The sequence below is a fragment of the Anser anser genome, assembly GCF_964211835.1.
Source record: "Anser anser genome assembly, chromosome: 2".
Taxonomy (NCBI): Eukaryota; Metazoa; Chordata; class Aves; order Anseriformes; family Anatidae; genus Anser; species Anser anser.
In genome coordinates this window covers 126,992,854-127,012,716 of record NC_139721.1, presented here as the reverse complement: position 1 = coordinate 127,012,716, position 19,863 = coordinate 126,992,854, and the positions used below count along the sequence as shown (strand labels likewise).

The 19,863-nt window shown below is 41.1% G+C and overlaps 1 long non-coding RNA gene across 2 annotated transcripts; it reads left to right on the top strand.

Annotated features, from left to right (window-relative positions):
* Window positions 1–1,714: 1,714 nt before the first annotated feature.
* Window positions 1,715–8,989, top strand: LOC310895890. Of its 2 annotated transcripts, XR_014581032.1 has the most exons (5): window positions 1,715–2,376; window positions 4,191–4,285; window positions 6,911–7,045; window positions 8,000–8,071; window positions 8,371–8,989. It is a non-coding gene; the product is annotated as an uncharacterized lncRNA (long non-coding RNA). The 2 variants fall into 2 exon arrangements; XR_014581031.1 differs by lacking the exon at window positions 4,191–4,285.
* The last annotated feature ends 10,874 nt before the right edge of the window (window positions 8,990–19,863 follow it).

Here is a 19,863-nt window from a genome sequence, read left to right as displayed (position 1 = left end):
TGAGCTGATGGGCCAAGGTCATGCACAACATTTGAGGAGGCATCTCCTGTGCCCCGGCCTCAGCCTTAACTACTGCCCTCATTTTTCTTAAGTTATAGCTATTCACTTCAGTGGGAGATGGAGGTTTTCATAACACATCCCAGGGTCAAGTCTGAAGTGGTTACAACGTGTCAGTAATGAGCTAGATGGATGGATGGATGCACAAACACACACATGTGCCATGCTACCCCCTGGGATCGAACTCTCACGATCAGTTTCACAAACATCCCTTGAGCTCTACCGGGCACATTGTGTGAGCAAGATGGAAGCAATGTCATCCAACAGGCAGCACTGGGGATGGATTTCTGCCTCTGCCATAGGTCCAGCATGGGAGGTTTGGCAATTTGTTTAATTTCACTGCAGCATACCGTAAAACAGAAATTCTGACACTAGAACCGACCTGCCAAAGCCTTTATGATTCAGATTGAAAGCAGTTGTTCAGATTTTTGGTATCCTTCAGGAAACTATCAAGTTTTCAAAACTTCATTTCCTAAAAAACCAAAAATGTATCCCAGAAAATTATCCACCTGAGCACTGGGAATACCCCATGCATCACAACGATGCTTAATGCAGCTCAGTAGCAGGAACAGCATAACAACTACATGCAATATTTGCCTGTTTGCCAAGGCCACCACTCAGGACAAACTGGCACATGGAAGTAGTTAACCTGCGTGACAGTAAAATACTAGCAATCTTTATTATGTTGACTTTTAATAACCATCAAGAAAGATGAGAAAACACAGGAAATAGCAATCTGCTCTGAAGTATACTGAGAAGAAACACGTATTGCTCTCATCTCTTAAAAGCCTAGAGTGTTACAGCGTCAGAACAGATAGCCCAGGCTAACTGGCAACGGATTTAAGATTTCAGGACACACAGCAGCTGAAATTGAAAGTAATGTGAAGGAAGGTGATGTGTTTAGCCTCAGGAAGCATGGAATTAAACTGTCTGCTGGTAGGAGGTGAGAGGGGGAAAAGCGGGGAATGCAGCAGTCCCTCGTTTCAGCAACAGCAACCCACAGGAAGGTGGGAGGGGGGTGGGAAGAGGGGGGATGAAATCACAGCAAGTTTTCCCTTCAGTGTACCTAGCAGGAGATTAACAAAGAATATGCTTAATTATTGCTTCCTGCCCACCTGCCTAGCTCCTTCAAGAACCAGAGCTCACTCACTCAAATAACATACGCTCCCTTGGCAAATGCCCTCCTAATGGAAGCGGTTACAAATTAACCAAGTCCATTTACTTCTTTTACCTAAAAGGCATTACAGTTATTACCCTCTACCTTTATTTCAGACCTGCTGGTGGACTTTCAGTTTTCATGGATCACAATCTAGACGTCATGCTGGGGTAAATCAGCATAACTTTTGTTCAAGGCAGTGATATCATACCCATTTACACCAGCCAGTCATCCATCAGTTCTGGATGATCAAACTCACTGTCCTAGTTACTGCCTTCAGTAATTCTGTGTTATCCTAGCTGGTGCTAGATTTATTTTGTTAATAATTCATGTGTTGCCTTCAACTTACGGCTCTCTGTGCTACACAAATGATGTGGGGTAATTAAAATACCTTTAAAGCAACTTGAGTGCTGTTGGCAGGAACAACGGCAAGTATTTAAAAGAATATTTGATATCATGCACTGTCGGCATGCATGCTGGGAAACAAGCTCACATCCCAAAGCCTAACCTGGGCCAATCATAGGAGAATGGCTTAATTGGTTAATCATATAAATTACAGTCACTTAATCATTTTAATCACCATCAGCCAATTAGCTCAGAGTTATGGGCTCTGAGGTAACAGTTATGCAAATGTTTGTTCCACTGCAAGCTATTAACAGCCATATTTTCTATATCAAGCTGACAGTGACTGATGTGGAGAGGGAAGTGAAGGAAAGTGAGCATTTGTTTAATATAAACTTCTCTCTTTCTGCTTAGAATGAAGCAAATTATGGGAATAGCCTTAAAATGGAGCAGTTGTCTTTTCAGCATAGAAAGCAGCCTACGTAGGTTGTGCTGGTGTGGGCATGCTGAGGCTCTCTCCTCGTTTTTGCAGAATGCTACTGTGATTGTGTCAGCGTCCTACCATTGCTGTCATGCCTAATGAACTGCTTCACTACAAGGATAGGAATAAATGTTATCATCTGGCTACTGGAAATCTGCAATACCAAGTGAAGGCTAGTAGTTCAATAACGCTGGATAATTTTAAAAAAGAGAGGCAAGAAATCTTCACTGGGTGGTTTTGGGTTTCACCTGCTCTGTTTCTGCCAAAGTCATCCCAAAATCTCATCTCCATTACTGCAGAGGCACCATGCTGGTTTGAGTGGAGATATTCACTACTCAAGGTAGGTCTTAGCCCCAGGTCAGAGGTGAAAAAGCATGCATGAGATTTCTCAGTGCAGTATGGCTCCTTTACACTGTTTGGGTAAAAGTGGGCAGCACAGCAAGAACACAGACAGGAAGTACAGATCAAGAGAAGCATGTCCAGTACAGTAGGATCCATGGTGCATTGGAGGTGGGACATGCAGGTCATGACCAGAAAACCATTGGTATTAGCTCTGTTCAGGAAGTACATTGCCATTCTGTCCCATCGCCAGCTGTCTCCCTTGATATGTAGCTCTGAAACTTCTGCATGCATTGCTATAATAAAGCTAATACGGAGGAGGGGAAAATTTGGTGATTTTACTTCCAACAGTATATATTTATCAACCAAAAGTACACTTAGATACCTAGCAGATAAGGAGGGTGCAACTGACATGATTCTCTGGGGTATGCACAAGTCTCATCTCAGTTTGTCATTAGAGGAATGACACATACCTTGGAGAAACACTGAGGAGATGCAAAGTCTCATAGAAAACGTACTTGTTATACCTAACGTGAGAAGGCACAAACTGTTCATTCTCAAAAATGCCTCTCTACTGTCGAGAATCTGAGCTAAAAGGTATGGTTTCCATGAAACTCCACTAGCCTCATAATATTTTGGTTTGTTTTGTGTGTGTTTTTGTGTGTTTTGTGTGTTTTAAAAAAATGTGGGTTGCAAACTTCCATAACTGAGGCACTAAAAGTAGTGACGAAATATATACACATATCACAGCCACCAGTTATGTCTTATGGCTTAAATGAAATGTACATATGAAGGACATCGGCAGATGGGGTTATAAACAGTTTTAAGCCATGGTTATTTGAAACCAATTAACCTGTTGGTCTTTGTAATACTCAATTAACAAATTATTACATCTATTAACCATTTATTAGTCCTTTATCAGTTACTCATAAATAGAACCTTAATGTAAAACACAATTATTTTGGCCTTTTAGATTAACAGTCAGTTTGGGGAGATGATGTATGAGTTAATAGTAATGTATTTCTGGACTGAAGGGCTGATCTTGTCAGGTACAGAGAAGAAAAATCAAACCCTCCACTTATTACTAACCAGTGTAGGAACAACTAGTGGATGGGAAGTTTTGCACAAAGTGTTTCCTCTTGGGTGCAGGGCAAGAGGAAAGGAATACGTTTCCTGAGTCTCAGGGATGCTGCAAATAAAGGGTCTGTGCATGTACTTGAAGTACCTTGATGAACAAAGCGCTGCAAATAGGTTGCCACCTCTGACATGCAAAAATACCTGGCAGAGCTGGGGAAAAAATGGCTGCTACAGCTGCAGATGGGTCTGTACATGCAGAACACCTCTGATGCCAACCAGTAAAGTCTACAGTAAAAGCAGCCAAGCTGAATGGCAACCACCCAGAGGGCAATCCCATTCATAATAGCTCTGTGAGCTAGGAAAGTATTTGCATACAAATTTTATGGAGGAAACTGAAATTGAGATTAAAGCCTTGATCTTATAAAGAGACTTGGCCAAACAGTGGTCTGTGCCTATGGAGACAGGATCACTGTGGTACTCCACACACACAGGGCATGGCCCTGAGCAGCTGGGAAATCAGCACCACACCTGAAGGAAAGCCTGGACCCATGGCTCAATCCTGAAAAAGGAGACCAGGCTGGGAATGGCATGTTCTCTCCTTGCAAAGGAATGAAATATTTTGGTTCACTCTCCAGTGCTGTTATATCTTTTGGTGATATCATTTAGGGGAAATCCTGACAAATACTTAAGCATTACTTTTACATTTCTGTCTTTGAGCAAAACCTTATCTTTCTGCAGTACCAAAGAAGCTACCACTGCTGGCATTGTCTTTCAACTGTGTTGACAGGGTGTGTTGGTCTTTGCCATGCCCTCAGCGGAGATACTTATGCCTGGTAAGCACTGCTTCCTGTCAAGGTCATTATGCAGCTTCACAGACACACTCTGCCCAAAATAAATTAATAACGGAGCACACCTATCAATATGTATTACAATTACTCAGGCAGAATATAAAACAAAGGCTTCATCCCTCAGCAATGTCTAGTCAGACAAGTAATGACCCCAGGACCAGGCCCCCCAAACCTTCACCCCCTGTAAACCACGTCATATCCCATGAGAAGCAAGGGTTGGAGCTGCTCTTCTGCTTCTGTAGGGAAGATGGAGCCAGGAGGAGATCTTCCCACAGAAGAGGAAGAAAGCTGATAGGGCTCTAATTAGCTTTCCAATAAAATATTTCCTGGTGCCAAAGAGGATTGTTGTCTAGGATATTCATTTATGCTGTCAGGCTGAAATCCTCTAAAACCTTTCTAAGGCCATGACCCACATACCAAAGGATATGTCTAAGATGGTGGTTGTACAAAACTGCTCTCTTCAGTAACTAAGTGGTCATATTACAGCCTGTTGCTTTCCACATTTAAAAAATAGGTACAGCTGTGATTTTGGTTGTGTGGGTTCACTCTTTAAAAGCATTTAGGAGAAGAAAAAAATGTATTGTTGTTAGTTTATCAAATGATCACCAACTTTCATATTTTGCGGATGCTACTGAAAAAAGCTTTTTTGTGGATGCTTAAAAAGTTGTTTTTATGTCAGATTTTCTTTACCAGCTCTATTGTTTTCCTAGTTCTTCATTCACTTCAGCCAAGCAGTGTGCAAGGAATGCCAGATCAGGCTTCCTGAAAATCAAGCTCAATTAAGCCAGGTGGCCTTTGATTGTTAACGATTGATTAGAAAGGAAAAGACAGATTTACAGCAAATTAGTCAATAACTGAACATTTTTTCTTAGTAAAAGAGATCTCCTCTCTGCCTGTTGTTATTTTAAGTATTCCATTAAGATCCCTTTATTTATGTTGCCATGCCTAGATAGAAAGGCTTTTTTTATTCTATTGACAAACCTGTCCCTTAGAAAAGAACATAATGCTGCTGGTGGCTTTACTGATTAGTGGTGGCGTTGACTATATTAAATACGATAATGATGTTAATATATTGCCATTTAGGTACACAGTGGTGCTTGCTTTCTGCGTGAGGGGAGGTCACTCTCGACCACACTATTTGTTTTCATTAGTGTGGTGAGGGCGGAGAGGTACATCAGTGCGTAACCCCAGAGCAGGAGCAATCTCCAGGCAGGAGCAGTGCTGCACAAATGTTTTCTCTCTGATATTTCTAACCTTACAAAGAGCCCAATGAATCTTTGACCTGACTTAAGCAACAGTGTGCCTAAGGAGTGGCTTGCATCACAAACTCGATCAATATTTGTTTCAGGCATTTTATTCCAGACAGGCAAGTTTTCTGAGGTTGTGAATAGCAGCAAACACAGGTGGATGGCTAAATGCAAGGAAGGGCTGTGGCAGCAAAGCGCACCACCAGTAGAAGCTTAGGCACCTCAGGGAACAGCATCTGAACAGGGGCTTTCTGAATCTCAGTTTTGGCCTGAATTCCTGTTTGAGTTGAAGCTTGGATGCTGCTACATCCACTAACCATAATACCAATCCCAACTTAGTAGCAAGGTACCTCAGAGAAAAATGCTAGCCACTTCTGGTTTTAGAAGCCTAAACACTTTTGAAAATTTGGCTATATAATCAGCTGCACAGAGAAGCATCTTGCAGCCCATCACCAAAGCACAGGGAGCAGACATGAATGAGATTTTCTCTCTGTCTTCCTCCCCGTCCCTTTGTCTCTGACATCTTCACCAGGCTGAGGGAAACAATGAGCAGCTGAATCACATAGAAACCCAAAAGATGCGTGAGTGGAAGCAGATAATGAAATATGTAAGGAAAACAGTTGGAGCCTGGTTTTAAATGAGAGTCAGTACCTTAAAGAACTAGTATGGCTGGGTGAGCCTTATCCAGGGCTTGTCAAGGTCTTGAGTGTACTCAAGGACTATTCATTCCGCTTTGGTACAAGGCACATCTTCTCCACTGGTACTGCTAAGGCAGTGTAGCACAGCAGTTTTCTTTATGCCACAGGGAGCTGCAAATGCTCCCTTTCTCCCTTTGCAGTGGTTGCATGTATGGATTTGAATGTTGTTTAAGTGCAACAGGGAAACTAAGACAAAATCACAGCCGTATTGCCTAAGAACCATAAGGAATAGAAAGGACATGGTTAAATTAATAGGGGTGCTCTGTTGTTCAGATCTGGGAACATGGAACACAAGCCAGGTCTGGGCAGTGAATGTTAAAGCAGCAGTAAAATGGGCAACATTAAAAGTATAAAAGGACTATTATAAACTCCTGATTTAACCTTCTTAATAAAAACTGAAAGCTGGCATTGGTTCCAGTAAGGGCTACTGAAAGTGTGACTGTGTTAGTACAGGTGGGGCCAGGGAGAGGGAAAGGAAGAGAAAACAGAGCATCAGGCGAAAGTGTGCTTTTATTGTCCGATTTTGTTTTTTTATTAACAAAGCTTGTAATGAAAAAGGGGTAGCTGGACTCCTCCACTTTATGTAATGAAGGGGAGCCTGAAGAGTTCCCACAAAGAAGGACCTTATCTTTTTGACATGCTCCCTTTTCCATCTTTGACTCCAGAGGTTTCAGGCCCTGGGTATCTTTAAGGGCAGAAGTTAAACCAAGAAGACAGAAAAGCTTCCCTTCTTGTCTTTGCACTGGCCATAAGTGAGATGTCATCTTACTTCTCCTAATCCTCTTTTATTGTTCATTGAGGTAAGTCAAATGACCTTGCACTGCCTGTGGTCTGAAAAAACAAAACAAAACAAAACAAAAAAATAAAAACAAACCAAACTACTCTTATCCCATAAAAAAATGACCTAATTCTCCAGAGGGTTCCTTGCCTTTTCCCCTATTGACTACATGAGGGCTCTTAGCTACATGCCCAACTAAGTTGCTGTGAACCTGGAGGCGCTGAGGGAAAAAGCACGACCTCTTGGTGTGCTGTGAGTGGTTCTTGTCAGTGCCATTTCCATTGAAGATGACAACCTCTTCTGCTTGTACACTAGGGTTCTGGAAATGTGTCACCAGTCAGAAATTCAAAATGCTGAAAGCCTGTCCCTACCCCAGAAATTGGCTAGAGACTATTATTAGCTTATTTCCAGGAGAACCCTGTTCTGTCCGTTCTTTTCTCATATGCCATATATTTAACTAACTGATGAATTTTCCCCTGAAGATCTCTGTCTTCTTCCCATTGCTCTTTCTCCTTTAACCCTTAAGTATAACATCTAAAATGATTGAGAACTAGAAATAAAATGTCTAAAAATGAAACATCTGTTGACCCTGATCTCTCAACTATTCCCTTCAATTTTGGTTACCCTTGTAAAGACCTTTAATGAGGGACATAATGTATTTTTATTATTTTAACTAATTCCAGTGATTTTCTTAGTTGTGTCATGCAGTATGCTGCTATTGATTAAGTTAATGCAGATTTTTTTTTTCTCAGAAAGAAGTAAGCTAGATACATTTGTGCCTGACTGAGAGATCTGAAATGCAAGTAAACTAGAGAAATAATTGAAAGACCATTTCATAACAGGTTTGAGTTGGATAATGGATTGACCTAAGTCTGAAGTACTGCGGATGTGAATTAGGATCACTGTGTATAATTTATTTCTGCTTCTTCAGTGAATGATAAAACGTATTTTTCTGTATATATTTCTCCATTTACAGTGTAGGACTTCAGGAATGAATTGTCAGATCAGGTTCAGAGAAATCGTGTGATCTGATGACACAAAGAATAAGGTAGGTAGAATGGAGTACATCCCCTCCCACTCAGTGTGCAGCATCTTGCAGGATTAATCCCAAACTGAGGGCTGTTATAGTTCACATTTATTAGGGTGAGCTGGTCGTTATAAGAAACAAACGTGTCAAACTTTGATCAAAATTAACTTGGCTGCTGGCCAATTAAACAGAAATTAGATCATCGCTCACTGGGCCAAAGGCATCAACGGTATGTTGACGCATTTCTCAATAGCAATTTCTTGAAATCACTCAGCTGTAATCAGAGAAGGAAAGAGTTTCATTTCTCTGCTTTCTTGTAGCTCTGTCCCATATGGGTCCAAGAGGAGGCAGCTGTGATGGCGTTCTGGTGCATGGAAGCCCTGGAGATGTGGGGCTCTGCACAAGAAATCTGCATGATGAATGGAAGGAATGAGGTGACAATTTGCAAACTGTGTTTTCCAATGCTACACTTGAGCAGGGTCTCATGCCTCCCAGGCTGGAAGAAAAAGTCTGTTTTAAGGAGCTAGAAAAAGCAAAAAATCTCACTGTGAGGTAGGGTCTGGAGACAAGAGTAAGAATTTCTTTGGATTTAGCCTCATAGAGATGAAAACGTGTGGTAAGGTGTCATAGGAGAAAATGTCCTAATCACTCCTTAAATTTTAACCAAAGAAATTATGGGAAGAGGTGAGGAATCAGCCTCAAGGTCACCAGTGCAGTAAATACAGTAATTGTTCACTGAGTATAGTCATGTCAGAAACACTTTGTACAAGGCAGGAAAAGCAACCATTTGATCCTGTGTTCATGAGTAATACATGTCTTTCAGGTCTGTGACTGCTTACTATGCATCATGTTCTCTGTATTTCCATTTTTATTTTATTCCAGATAATTAAAAATGGCTAATATTCCCACAAGTACAAAGCCACAGTGATGTACTTTCATCTCCTTCTGAGGGCTTCGTGTCATTTTAAAAATAAGAAAACCTCCCCCAACTGGATCAAGTGTTTACTCCAGGAAAAAAATATATATCCATAACTGTAAGAGAACGTCTCCCAGTCCAAAGGCTGTCTGAAGATTCCTGTCAAAGATTAAAGGACTGTGCAAAGGGCCAGGCATATATGGGAATCTATGTGCAGTTTATGCTCTCTGGTGGATAAGAAATGCCGTGAGCCTAGTTACAAAGAAATTAGAAATCCCCTTTTGATTGTGTTAACCTGGTTTGTACCTCCTATATCATCATCTTACATTTGCTTTGAATTGAAAGTGGCAAGGATTACAGGTAGAAAAATAATACTGGAGAATTGTTAAATGAACAGTAATCCACTAAAGGCATCCATTTCAGTCACCTAGGAATTGCCATGAAGACTCAAAAACCATGTATCACCATATTTCCAAAAAAAAAAACGCTACCTCTGGTCAGAGTCATGTACCAAGATAAGGGCAAAGGTTAAGCCAGGATAGTTTGGCAGCAGTGACTGTCCTTTCTGACTCTATGGAAGAGGGAGGAAAGGAGGTTTGGGGGAAGGTGGAACAGTGGTTTTAATATAGACAATTTCACATTGGAGGCTGGTGAGGAAATGTGGAAAAGTATCTGCAAAGACAAGGCTAAAGGCAACAAGCTGCCTAGCTGAGGGATGAAGGGCAGTGGTCCTGGGGCGGGAGGATACTGCAGCCTGACAGAGAGGCTGCAGGAAACCTGGTAAAGGGTTGTGCTAGAGAAGGGAAGAGGATGAGGAAGATGCTTCCAGAACCACAAATGGTACCTGAGTTCTTACTCCAAGGCTCTGTCAACAAATAACTATGAAAACTGGTAAATATTTCTAGTACTGGTCTCCCAGAAGGATGACAGCTTAGTAGTATTATCTGTTACTCCATTAGTTCACTTGCCAGAGGTCTAAAGGTCCAGCTCTGCTGATGACCCATAGAAGCATCAGTGTGATGCCATGTGATGGAGTTTGTTTTTCCTTGCACCTTCCTTAAAGCCCTAGGAAATTACTCTCATGAAAACTAATTAAAAGGACTTATTAATATAGCAAAGTTAATCAGAGTATAAGCTAGGAAATGCCAGAAGTGCCACAACCAGCCAACTGTTACTCTTCTGGGGCATCGCAGTCCCCACTAATAAAATATCCCAACCAAAATTATAATAAAAAAAGCAAACAGATTTGTTTTGGTCAGTCATGTTGTGTTCACTTTGAAAATGGCTGCATGGTAAGGCGAGATTTTAAAAGTTCCAAACAGAAGCAATTAAGTTGGTGAAAGAAAATATAGCTATTTGCAAATATGCCTTATCCTCCTTCACTCTCCAGTGCAAGAGTGCTCCTAAGGGACCAGTTAATTTCTGCATGTGTATGTACTGTTCTTTAGGTCACAGTACAGCAGACTGAGACACAGAAGTTCAAGCCAAAATTGTTTTGCAATTAAGAAAGTGTTGCAAGGTGAAGTTGTGAGGGGAAATAATAAAAAATGAGGTCTTTAGTATCATATGTATATATATATATATATATTTACTTCAATGGGTCTGAAGCATGTGTTTTAACCTAAAGTACATGCTTGAGAAATACTGTTTTGAATTTGGCCAGACTTGGGTGTTTAAGAGAATTCATGAACAAGGGGCAAAGCAATGTATGCTACAGTTTATAATGCTTTGGTTTAAGGGTCTCTGGCTATCAGAGGCTAAAACTGGTATGAATCCTGTTAGGCACGTACATTAGGAGTAAAACACGAGAAAGGACTGACTGAGGAGCAGCTTTCATTGCGAGCACCTTACAACTAATGGAGTCCCTGCCTTACCACAGGCATTTTTCCAGCCTTTTCCAGCATGCCAGTGAGATACCAGCACAAATCAAGTGACTTTTCCACTGTCACAAAGAGCACTTTGGACTAAACCAGGGTTTCTGAAGCCCTAGCCCAAACCTCACAGCTCTAAGTAGTTGTACGTAACCCCCTCCGTGCTAACTAAAAATAAGCTACATATATTTTAAATGGCAAGCTTTTGAGAATTGTATTTTCTCAACAACCAGCCATGGAATACAGAACAAAGCAGAGCCCAAGTGTTAATTGCTCCAACCCCATAATTAAATGCAGACGTACTGTACTCTGACTGTGATTCTTGAAAGCTTGCCCACTTTTTTTTTTCAGTCTAATAAAAAAGAACACCATCAAATTTTTGTTTGAGTAAATGCAGTTTGCAATCGCTGATGTGACAATAGGTCATTGGCATGATTATGATTAGAAATGCCTTCATGCGTTAGCCACAAGATTAAAAAAAAAAAAAAAAAAAGGCAGTAGTCAAGCCACTGCAAATTATTCTTCTTATTAACATCCGGTATGCTTTAAAAAGCAGTGAATGCGCATGTGTTTATTTTGCGGTGCTGTCGGGGAATGGCCTTGGGATCTGACTGGGAGCACGCCTGCCCGCATGAGCCTGTGCTCTTAGTTGGACGGGTGCAAGGCTGTCTGGCCCAGAAGCCAAAACCTCGCATCAGCACAGTATTGGGAGCAACCTAGTGCACGTCGCTTCTTTGCTGGTGTGTCTTCAGAGCTCTGGACCAAAGGCCAGGCTACTTGCATCCAGACAAAAGTGTCTGCAGCTAGAGGCAGTGCCACTCTGCCTCCATTTCCATGCTGTGACCTGAGCCAACGCAAGCGGTTTTCCCCCGGCCCACAGCAGGTCGGTCCTGCTGTCCCTCTCCAGACCTGACCTTCACTGTTGGACCCGTTTAGGAATTAAACGCGTGTTGAATATTTATGATTTAGACGTGCCAAAATTGAGCCTTTACTTCACAGTAAAAATCAAGTGGCTGCTTTAATAAACAAGAAATCTGTTCCAAAAACTGAATCAACACATTATGCGCCTTCAGGGCTTGGACCCCCTAGGCTACCTTCTGCTTCTGTATTATTTGCAACCTGCACAGTTTCTTTGCAGACCTAGACACTTACAAACAAAACAAAAGCTGAGATTTTCTTACCATCACTCATGGATTCTTAAATCAGACACCAGGTTTGATAGGCCACCGTAAATTGACAGCAATCATTTTCATTTCAGGGCATTGATCTCATGACCACCTGTAGGTCGGTGAGTCTCTTGGGTGGGTAGGAGGGCAGGAGTACTGCAGCTCTCACTGCAGGGTTCATCCGAGGGAATCCTGGAAGCCTTGCCCCAGCAATGAAGGGAAATGCAGGTTACCTGTGCCCAAGATCCACCTCTGTCCCTCACTGGCAGCATCTGTCTTTTGGGCATTTACCTTCTGCCTCCAGATTCCCATGCAGAGAGGGGCTAAAAGCATTGCTACACTCGCATCTTATAGTAAACGGACCTTGTACCACAGTGGTAACTGCTGTGCCCCCCAGCAGCACTGACTGGTAATTTGAAAGGTGCTTTATGATCCCTGCAGAGTGAAATAAACTCGTAAGTGAGAGGTAAAGCCTTGAGCCTGAATAGTGCAATAAAGCTGTTTAACTCTAGCCAGTTCGACAGCCTCAAATAATATCCCCTTGGGGGCCAAGCACATTCCTGTGGGAGAGGAGAAAGAGGATCAAGATGCTCTCTAGGTGCTGGGCTGCCGGCGGTGTTGGGGCTTTGGCCGTCAATGCAGAATGTGCTGCCCTTTGTCCCCAGATCCGCAGGCCACTGGGCTGTATACACACCAGCCACAAAGCCACCCTCCAAGACGATGACAAGGTCTTCTGACACTAATTTAAATCTCCAAAGGATCTCTCAATCTGATCTGACGATTTGCCGACTATTCCAGTATACTGGCTTTTGTTGTTCTTCTTTATCTTTTCTCCTTGGTATCCAAATATAATACAGGTAGTGACTTAATTGATTAATACTTTTTTCCTCCTGTATCAGTACCGCATCCTGCTGTCACATTTGCATTCTGCCTTAGATATTCCCTTATAAATAAGATACTCAACCCGAGGAAGCTGTGGTTGTTTTAGGGAGTCTCTGACACACTTCAAACATTTTCCCAGAAAAATATAAATTGTTCCTTTCTAAATTTATCCTGCAGTTTCAGACCAGAAAAAAATCATTCTTCTGAAGCTGTTAAATATGATGCAATTACTAAAAGGCTGTGGTATGCTCAACCAAGACACAATAGCATCGGTCTGAACAGGTAAACCAGCCCTTCAGAATGTCTTAGAGATCCTTATAAATAAAAGTAAATAATTAATATCGGTTCTATAACCAAACTGTTTCAGGCACATGGGAATGCAGGGAGAGAGCCGACTTCTTCAGTGAGAGCTGCAGCCATTATTTTGGCAGCATTGAACCTAGATTTATGGTATTCCATTAAGAAGGAATGCATTAACTCTACAACTGTCACCACTGCATTGATGTCAAAGGAAGTGCTCTGCCTGGCTTTGCTGACTTGATTGATGGAAAATAGTATATCAGTCTAGTTGCTCTCTCTCTGATGAGAAAGGCAAGTATCCTGGATCCCTGAAGCTACAGAAAAACTCCATTTTTTTTCCTACTCTTGGATAATTTTCCTGCATTCTTTGGCCCTGATCATGGAAAAGGAAAAACAAGACAGTTGATTTTTTTTTTTCACATTGCCCAGAAAGGAAGCAACCCAAAAGGCAGGGCAATGAAGTTGAACCCTTCTCCCCTTCCACTCCAGTTTCAAGCTCGAACATTGCACCAGTGCTATCACCATAGCAGGCCAAACTGAAACAACTACAGATTCTGAGGTAACCACAGATTGAAACCCAGTCAAAATCCTGATTGTAGCACAGACATTTCTCACCATGTATCCACTCTCCCAGTGGGCTGCAAAAAATATTGGATTCATCTCTGGCAAGTACTTAAAATAGCACCTATTCCTGCAGCACATTAAAAAGGCACTTATTTTTTGCAAAGCAGGGAAGTGCTGCTATTGCTCTTGAACAGACGGAGAATTAAGACACACAGGAAATGTCTAGTAAGTAAAATAACCAGGGACCATTCTCCAGCCCTGAGGCCAAGCAGCACAGCATGGCTCAGCTCTACATACCATGGTCTCTTCTTTCCCTTCCCCACCCCCTCCAAACCAGGGTATTTGAGACGAAATTGCCTGCTGGGAGCGGTCCCTGGCACATGCTCTCCCCTGAAGCGTGTCTGTGTGTTGTCTGGAGGAGCAGCAATCAGCACAGCCGGAGCTGTGGTGCTCGGGAGTGTGCTAGCAATTAAAGAGCACGGACAGCCACCAGCCTCTGCTGCCGCCCCAGTCCGTCTGGCAGGCTACAGAGAGCAAAAGGAGCGGCGTGCCCTGTTACGGACCCATAAAGGACTTGGCAGGACAGGGGCATTCAAGTCCATTAATACAATCCTTGAAATTCTCCTCTAACCCTATTGGCGTTTAAATTTCTGACAGCAAGCTGCCCCAGATGGGTAACATCCTGCATCTGTGTGTATCCCGGCTGCTTCAGCTGTGGTCACCTGGGACATTTGCCTTTCTGCTCTGAAAGATTTTGGTCAGGGTGCCGTTTTTGTCACAAAGCAATGTAAAGTAGCGACAGGATCCATGATCAGCCCGATCAGATCTGAAAATGAGATCCCCAAGCACACACGTTTGTGCAAATACACACAGAGCTGTGCGCACGCGCATGCACAACCCAAGGGACATTGCCAAGCAAAACCTTTCAGATACACCTAACATAAACACAGGCAGACGGGTCGTGCACAAAACAAGTCTCTTCTTGACCCAAGTATCAAGTGATGTCCCCACTCACACATTGGTGTTTAATCCTTCCTGTATACCCCTGCTCCTGTCTGGAGAAAGCAGAGTGGTGACTGTGCTGACCAAGGACTTGAAAAACCTGAATACCACCAAAAAAAAAAAAGTTAGAACTACACTTAAGTTAAATACTGTACATAAGAGATGGACAGATCAATAGAACATGTTTTTCTGATTTTTTTTTTTAATTTTATTTTTTTTTTACTTTGGGCCAAAAAGAAAATCCATATTGTGAAAGATACAATTCTATCAGCATCTTGCCCGTTGATGGTTTTGATTCCATGTCTTCAAAAAGAAATCAGGATGTTTTCTGTTAGTTTTCTTCCTGTGTTATTATTAGAAATTGTCCCTGTAGACTTAAAACTAATGTTCTCTTTACAGAAATAATCTCTATTATTCATAGCTTTGACTTGAAATTAGTCCTTCCACAAAGCCTTCCCATCTCAGCTGAAAGATTAGTCTCTCTACTGTCTTATTTCACTGCCCTCTTCTGTTACTCATCTGCTCATACTTCATCTCATCCAGAGCTTTTGCAAAATCAAGGGGCTTACAATGAATTCATTAATCAATGTTTCTGGAGTTAAGATGTGGGGAAGTCTCACCCCTGCACATCCTCTCATCATTGCTGCGCTTATCATCATTTTAAATTGGTTTGTCAGCCAGCCACTCACCTCAGTTGCTGTTTCTTTCTATGTCAGCATCACATTCCCTGTGAGAAATCACAAATTACGGTACGTAGCAAGGTTCATATACCATTCAGTCAAAATAATCACTTAGTATTGTTACCTACATTCATAGAATTGTTCCCTCACAGCCTTCTGAACAAATGGGCATTTCTAACTCAAGATTTTACATTCTCCATCAGCCAGTTTTCATTCCAGTCTCATCCCTTTATTAAATGTGAGCTATTGAACTAACTCAGTTCACTGCGTTATTTCACAAATGATTAACGCAGATTATTCTAAAAACCATCATCCCTTAATTCCTTACCATCTCAAATGTATTTACATATTAGGTTTCTCTGAATTACTCCTGTGTAAGAATTGAGACTGCAGCTTTCTGACGGTGCTACTGGAAGAACACTTGTATTCACAGCATGGGAAATTCAACATAAAAGATCATAAACATAGCCATGCATAGAGCAGTTAAAAGACTGGAGTTTTCCACTACAGGGAGCTGTTTTCTCTGCGTTTGCTGGACTACCATCTTGCCATTTCTAATGCACTTAGTCATCACTCTTTGAGAGTACCAGGCAATGTGAATCAGCAATCTTCAAGCGAAATGCAGCACAGATGTGTTTGGTCAGTCTGCTGGCTAATTGATAATATATCAGCTGGCAGCCTGAGGGGGAATTGGCTGCAGATGTCTCGCACTGAGAGCCATGTAGCTGTGATGACCATCAGGAGTGCATTAAACTTCCCATTTTGTATTCTTGTAAGGAACTCTGATAGCCTGATGGGCATTTAAATATTCTGAAATAAATATGCTAAACATATTCCTGACTATCAGGTTTTATTATTAAAATCTGCAGTTTCCAGGGACTTGTTTTTAATGTAGTCATAGAAAGTATAGATGGAAAGAAGAAATATAAGCTTTATTTGATAGTATATATTTTTAATTGTTTGCATAAACCCTAGTAGGAAAAAACTCTGCACAAACTCTCATCTTTCAGTTTGATTGCAGACATCCAAACAACCATTGGCAGGGCTAGCAGAACACAACGAGCATCTGTGTCTCTGCTTCAGTTTCTATTGCCATGACAATTATCTGTGTGAAGCTGGTTCTTTATGATAATATGTGCTCTACCATAACAGACCCAGTCAGTTTGTTACAATGACTCTTCAGAGGATTTAACTTTTTATTATATTGAATCAAAAAGAAAGAAGCAATGTGACTGAACAGCTGACTCTTGAGCTAAAACATGTTTTATCCATTCATTTTTCAACAGGCTCTCAAGACTGTACTGCATAAAGTTTATTTTAGCTATCAAAAAGGCTATCAAGATGTGTTACTCATTTTAAACAAATGTTCCTATTGTAGTGTCAGATTTACATGTTTTTCTGACTCTGTCTGACTCAGATGTATTCTTCATGGGGATCAAAGTGATAAAGTTCCTTACATCAGAAAACTCACTTAGATCAACTTACAGTACTTCAATGAAAGCGGGTTTCCTTTGCTGGAACAACTTAAAGTACATGCATATATTTTGATGTTCCTGGTCCTAGTCCTGTGATGTTCTCAGCCCAAACACTCTGAGACAAAGGCTCCAGAGACACAGGAAAATTCATGCAAATATTCCAGGGTTATACCCATATAAACACAGGACACAATATTGAAAGCTTTAACAGAAACTGAAATTAACATTCTACCAAGAGTGCAATATATCATTCAGGATGATTTTTACTGTCTTCAGTGGGTTCATGATTTTGTCAGAATACAGACACAGATTAGGCTGCATATTTAATGAGCTATATAGTTTTTGGTTTATTACAGCCAGTTTTTCCTACAGAATATTGTCCAAACAGTAACATATTTTCACACATGCTCACCTATTTATGGAAATGAAAGTAAGATCAGGTAAATAGTTTTTTAGGTTGTTTTTAGTGGTAAAAATGCAGATATATCCATCAGAATGTTTTGTGAGAATATGTCATTTACATAAATATTACAAAGACTGGGGGCTCCAGAATGGGAATGGCCAGTGAGAGGGAACAGAATAATTTGTGAACATACAGGTTTAACTTCCTGAACACCCACACTTGCCAGGTTTGCCTCAAAATTGAAATGTTGGATCTTCTTAGCTGATTTTTTTTTCCTTGTAAAGTGGATTGAACCTGAGGCTTCACTCCAATGTAAGACAAAAGCAAATGCCAAGCATTAGTTTTGTGGTTGTTTTCTTTTTGTTGTTGTTTTCCCAAAACCAGAATTCCTGTTTTCCAGCCAGCCCTACCTAAGCGAGTAAAACTGATAGCAGAATTGACACCTTCATCTTTTTATATGCATAAGCTTTCTGATTTCATACCACATTATTTAGTTGGAAAGTATTTCTACCTGATTTGATCACTGTAACTCATGATTTACTAGTCAACTACATTTCCAAATAGCCAAATATTTTCTCAGCACTAATGTAGACTATGATACAGCTGTCTGATTTACCCTCAAATTAGCCTTTTACACCACACGCTCTTTAACTGCTGGAGGGAAATTTTCTTTGACATGCTTACCTATGAAATCTCTGTCTGGCAATTGCCAGTTAGCAAGTACTTTCATTCTGTCCCCAAACTTCAATTTCTATGCCACAGATCCTACAGTAAATGGAGGAGATGAGGCAAGGACAAGCTTGAAGCACAGGCTGTTTCATGCCGTGATTACAGATAATGTCGATCCAGTACTATATTGCCCAGACAAGTACTGCCAGCCCGTGTGACAGAAATGTGCTGACCTGTGCAAAGACAAGTTAAGTGCTCAGCAAAATGGATTATTGCAGAGTTAGAAAGTGATGGGTTGAAGGCATGTGCTTCAATGTGTTTCCAAAGTGCTAGCTGTGAATATTTTTAAATGATGCGTGGATAGTTTAGATCTAAGCCTAAGCGCTGTCTAAGCACCTACACAGTTTTGCTTACCAAGTGGCTCTTAGAAATGGCCAGTGAAGACTTGGAGAGTTATGCTAAATAGAGAGCAGTAAAGCTACATGATATTCTATAGCACTTTCCTCTGTTTTTAATTCCAAACCTATTTCTATGTCTGGTGTTAGAACCGAGCCCGAGTGAGACTACTGGCCATGAACCCCTTCCATCCAGATCTTAGTGTTAAGTCTCATTCAAAGGCTTTTGTCTTTCACAACCTGGGGAGAAGAATCCTCTTTGAAGATGAGAATCTCGATGAGAATTCTCATATGGGCAAATATGAGAATCTCAGGAGAACAGGTGATTTCATGAATTTTTCACAACATCGAGATGAAATCTTATTGGACAACCTTAGGTGATTTCTATACCATTAAACTACAATGTGAACCTCAGCCAAGGTTCAGCCTTTAACTTGAAACCCAAACCCTGATTTAAAGCTGATCTTGACCCACATCTGGTCACCATCTTCTGAGTTTACATGCTGAAAAAACTCAAGCTGTTTTTTTTCTTTGTAAAGGTGATGTGCTCCTGTTTGAAAAGTGAAGAAGAGAGTGATTTCATTTTATTATTATAGGAACTTACATTTATATAGTATGTTTTCATCCCAAAAGATCCTAAAGTGCTCTAGAAAGCATACAAAGGGATCTCTTAATCCACTTCTGAAATACAACACTTAATGCAATACCATATAGCAGTTTAGGAGAGGATGTATGCCAGAAGTCTTTAATGACCACAGACAGACAGGACCTTGGTTTTAAATTTCACCCCAAACACAGTAGCTCCATTGGCACGGTCTCTTAAACTCCAGGCTAGGTCGGCAGTTCAATTCCGACTCCAAAGAAAGATTGCCACCTACTAAATCATGGATGCCAGTTCAGCAGCGCCAGTGCATTCCACAGAGCCCTTCTGCTCAAGACCTCCTTGGCCACAAATACCCTCTAAGCTGTAAGATATGATATGCCTACACTGGAAAGTGTAAGAAGGAGTGGCAACGTGGGAAAGAGTATCAGAGAAAAAATGCTTGCCACCCAATCTACCTTTTCTTCTTGCCAGACCGCAGTCAACCTGCCAGATCTACTTTCAGTTATCTTGTTTATAAAAATCCCAGAAAGAAACTTGCTTAAAACACAATACCACTGAGGCATAAAAGTCAAGCTGTTAGCAAATAAAGTTTAATCAATAAATTACATTAATTCACATATTGATCACATCATCTACTTTAAAAATAAGCACAACAGCCCCTCTGGTAATATAAAGCATGAACAAAAAGAGTATACATTTCATATGGTACCTGAATTATCTCTCTCCCCAGAAATCCTAGACTCATCCAATAACCCTGGCAATTCACTGAGACTGTCTTCATAGAGTGCATCTGCAAAAATAATTTCCTCAATCACCATGCATATTTTGATGAACTCTAAAGAACTCTTTAGGCATTGTGATGAAACTTTGACTTAGGTCCTTAGTA